The sequence below is a fragment of the Salvelinus alpinus genome, chromosome 14 (genome assembly GCF_045679555.1).
Source record: "Salvelinus alpinus chromosome 14, SLU_Salpinus.1, whole genome shotgun sequence".
Lineage (NCBI taxonomy): Eukaryota > Metazoa > Chordata > Actinopteri > Salmoniformes > Salmonidae > Salvelinus > Salvelinus alpinus.
This window is the reverse complement of record NC_092099.1, coordinates 24,050,406-24,055,578: the sequence shown is the minus strand read 5'-3', so window position 1 is coordinate 24,055,578 and position 5,173 is coordinate 24,050,406.

Here is a 5,173-nt window from a genome sequence, read left to right as displayed (position 1 = left end):
GATTGTGCCATTGTGTGTGATTATTACATCATGTTATGTGTGTGTACATTGGATATGGAGTGTGTGTATCTTATCGCTTATCTATGTTAACTGCTTAATACACACACAGCGCTTGCTAACAACTTTCTTCACACACACACAAGCACAACAGATTCACAACTCTCAACACCCTTCTCTGATAATGACCATTCATTTTGCAAATTTTCACACATGCACAGGTGAAACGAACAATTTATACCATATCTCTTATTCCCCAAGACACATATCTGTGACTAAAATACAGTGAGCTCCAAAAGTATTAGGACAGTGACAATTTTATTTGTTTTGGCTCTGTACTCCAGCAATTTGGATTTGAAGTGATACTGTGACTGAGGTTAAAATGCAGACTGGCAGCTTTCATTTGAGGGCATTTTGATTCATATAGGGTGAACTGTTTAGAAATTATAGCAATTTTTGTACATGGTCCCCCCCATTTTAGGGGACAAAAACTATTGGGACAAATTCACTTGTGTGTATTAAAGTAGTCAAGTTTAGTATTTGGTCCCATATTCAAAGCACGCGATGACTACATCAAGCTTGTGACTCTTCACATTTGTTGGATGCATTTGCTTGTTTGTTTGGGTTGTTTCTCAAATTATTTTGTGCCCAATAGAAATTAATGGTAAATGTTGGAGTCACTTTCATTGTAAATAAGAATAGAATATGTTTCTAAACACTTCTACATTAATGTGGACACTACCATGATTACAGATTGTCCTGAATGAATTGTGAATAATGATGAAAGTTAGATGCACAAATACCACCAAGACATGCTAACCTCTCACCATTACAATAACAGGTGAGATTAACATTTTTGGGTGGCTATGATATTTGTGTGTCTGTACTTTTCTCACTCATCATTATTCACGATTTATTCAGGATAATAATAATCTGATAATAATAGCTAGGAATATGGGACCAAATACTAAACTTTTGACTACTTTAATAGATATAAGGAAATTTGTTCCGTTACATTGTTCAAAAAGCTCAGTAATTTCTAAACAGTTTACCTGAATGTACCCTCAAATTAAAGCTGCCAGTCTGCACTTGAACCTAATAGTCATTGTATCATTTCAAATCCAAAATGCTGGAGTACAGAGCCAAATCAACAACCAAAAATGTCACTGTCTCAATACTTTGGAGCTCACTGTATCTGTCCCTTCTGAATGTGGGACAACACTGAACATTGATCAATATGCTGACCATGACAAGGGGAAATGGAGTGTAGCAGGAAATATGACAGGATTCTAGATTCCACAAGTCAGACCAAGATGCATCCTTTCCAGGATGACATCACAATACCAGGAAGGAAGCTTTTGCTTCAGCATCTGGTCTTCACAGATGCAGAATCCCTCTTCAATGTAAAATTGAGTGCTTTACATTTATAAAACATTTTTCACAAGATCTCAAAGCGCTTTACTTTGGGTCCAGAAGAGCTCTTGAGAGTGGAACTAAAGTTGGCATGTTGTTGTGTTGAGTGAATTGCTTACATGTTGGAGAGAAAGGGGGAAAACTATTAACACAAAAGCACTCCCACGCTTGTTTAACGGCACCACCCTTCAATGCTGGGGCTTGGCCAAACTTCATAGAGTGACTGTCTACCAGTATGAATAGAGCCTTACAAATAATACCAGCCACCAACAACCAACCTTCCTTCTTTTCAGAGCAACATAACCGTGACCTCTCCACAGTGCTGTGGCCTGGGCCCTTTTCTCCCTGCCTGTAGAAATCCTGATTCACATGGACACTGAGTTTTGTGTGTGTCGAAGGACTGTTGACATGGAATTCCCACCCTGCTGAGAGTACAAACAAGCTTGGCATTAAGACACAAACCCAGGGCAGGACAGACACTGAAGAGGAGATAGCTGGGGCCCCTTTATAGTACATCATATTGCTGAGTTGAATAGGCTAGCTGACAGTTCACGACTACTGCACACTATGCTGATACATCTAATGTTGTAAATGAAGTTATGGTCACGTCAGGGGTTGCATTGTACTGGAGCCTTCCCAACATATCTTTCTATATAAATTGATAAATAGAAAGATCACCACTTTTACTATAGGCCTATAGAAAAAGATATCTGATTTTCTCAAGGCACTATGTAAAAGGAATTTCCAGAGGGTTTATCTTAAGATAATCAATTTTAAAGTCCTAGATCTATTTCCCCAAATTATTTGATACATTTAGTCCTACATGTATTTCAAAACTATTGTCCATGTGTTGCACCTGTTACGGCTTGAGGCGGGTTCAACGATGTCACCTGACGCTGGGGATGGGATTGGGCACGCGCCGATGGATTCTGCCTGGTAAAGTTGCCTTGGCACCTGGTGTGTATTCATTACATCTTGCAACATAAATTGTTTACTGTTAAAGAACCAAACAAAGCCAACGGAACGAAACGGAGAGGGACCAACTAGAATTTGTCCAATAGAAACTCTGGTTTTCGTTTAAAAAACGTGTTCCATTTCGAGTAAATGGTTTGATTTGTTTTGCAACAGAATCGGCGCAATGAATACACCCCCTGTGTTGTGGGGTAATCATTTCACCGCAAAATGAATTTATTTTAAGGACTATTTACATAAAATGAAGTGCGCTTATGAAGCCTTGCGTCGACTAATGTCATGGTTTTATCAAATTGTTAGTTTATTTCTGTATCGAATGACTAAAAGTTAGTCGTCTTTTATAGGGCGCTGGAATGGTGAAGAACAAAATGGGAAATATGATCTTGCTTGCGCTTTTGCTTGGTTTCCTGCGGACAGGTAAGGTTTTGTCTAAAAACCCTTTCAGACACGCCTCTACTATTTATTAAACTAATATATATATATATATATATATATACAGAGAGAGAGAGAGAGAGAGAGAAAGAGAGAGAGAGAGAGAGAGAGATGTGCGTTGTCTTGTTTATTTCCAAAATAAGCATGGTGACAGGTGTAAACATGACAAGGCCAACCCAAATCGCGGTCACGTTTGAACTTTTAATAACATTAAATGTTGCTAGAAATTACTACACAAAAATGGAATCCTACTATACCGGCTCTGACGCTCGTCGGATGTGGCAGGGCTTGAAAACTATTACGGACTACAAGTGGAAGTGTCAGACACGAGCTGCCCAGTGACGCGAGCCTACCAGACGAGCTAAATGCCTTTTATGCTCATTTCAGGCAAGCAACACTGAAGCATGCATGAGAGCACCAGCTGTTCTGGGTGAATGTGTGATAATGCTCTTGGTAGACAATGTGAGCAAGACCTTTAAACAGGTCAACATTCACAAAGCCGCGGGGCCAGATGGATTACATAGACGTGTACTTAAAGCATGCGCGGACCAACTGGTAAGTGTCTTCACTGACATTTTCAACCTCTCCCTGACTGAGTCTGTAATACCTACATGTTTCAAGCAGACACCATAGTCCCTGTGCCCAAGGAAGCAAAGGTAACCTGCCTAAATGATTACTGCCCCATAGTACTCACATCGGTAGCCATGAAGTGCTTCCAAAGGCTGGTCATGACTCACATCAACTGCATCCTCCAGGATACCCTAGACCGACTCCAATTCGCATACCGCCTAACAGATCCACAGATGATGCAATCTCAATCGCACTCCACATTTCCCTTTCCACTTGGACAAAAGGAACACCTATGTGAGAATGCTGTTCCTTGACTACAGCTCAGCGTTCAACACCAGAGTGCCCTCCAAGCTCATCACTAAGCTAAGGACCCTGGGACTAAACACCTCCCTATGCAACTGGATCCTGGACTTCTTGACGGGCCGCCACCAGGTGGTAGGGGTAGGCAACAACACGTCTGTCACGCTGATCCTCAACACTGGGTCCCCTCAGGGGTGTGTACTTAGTCCCCTCCTGTACTCCCTGTTCACCAACGTCTGCGTGACCAAACAGGACTCCAACACCATCATTAAGTTTGCTGACGACACAACAGTGGTAGGCCTGATCACCAACAACGATGAGACAGCCTGTAGGGAGGAGGTCAGAGAACTGGCAGTGTGGTGCCAGGACAACAACCTCTCCCTCAATGTGAGCAAGACAAAGGAGCTGATCGTCCTGTAGGGAGGAGGTCAGAGAACTGGCAGTGTGGTGCCAGGACAACAACCTCTCCCTCAATGTGAGCAAGACAAAGGAGCTGATCGTGGACTACAGGAAAAGGCGGGCCGAACAGGCCCCCGTTAACATAAACGGGGCTGTAGTGGAGCGGGTCGAGAGTTTCAAGTACCTTGGAGTCCATATCACCAACGATCTATCATGGTCCAAACACACCAAGACAGCCCCTCAGGAGACTGAAAAGATTTGTCATGGGTCCCCAGATCCTCAAAAAGTTCAACAGCTGCACCATCGAGAGCATCCTGACGGGTTGCATCACTGCCTGGTATGGCAACTGCTCGGCATCTGACCGTAAGGCACTACAGAGGGTAGTGCGTACGGCCCAGTACATCACTGGGGCCAAGCTTCCTGCAATCCAGGACCTATATATTATAGGCGATGTCAGGGGAAAGACCATAAAATTGTCAGAGACTGTAGTCAGCCAAGTCATAGACAGTTTTCTCTGCTACCGCACGTATTATTCACGTTTTATTCATGGTTATCCGAGGGCCTTCCGAGTGGGGTAGTGGTCTAAGGCACTGCATCGCAATGCTAGCTGTGCCACTAGAGATTCTGGGTTCGAGTCCAGGCTCTGTCGCAACTGGGAGACCCATGGGGTGGCGCACAATTGGCCCAGCGTTGGTTAGTGGATGGTTTGGCCTGCAGGGATGCCGTTGTTCCATCGCACATTAGTGACTCCTGTGGCAGGCCGGGCGCAGTGCACGCTGACACGGTTGCCAGGTGTACAGTGTTTTCTCTGACACATTGGTGTGGCTGGCTTCTGGGTTAAGTGGGCATTATGCGGGGTGATAAGGGACATATATATAGTCCGTATGGGAGTTGCAGTGATGAGACAAGACTGTAACTACCAATCAGATACCACAAAATAATGGTAGCATCCAACTTAATGTGGAAGTCAGTAAAGAACAAATTCTTATTTACAATGATGGTCTACACCAATGATGGTCTACACAGTTGTCCAACTGAATGTATTCAACTGAAATGTGTCTTACGCATTTAACCCAACCCCTCTGATGAA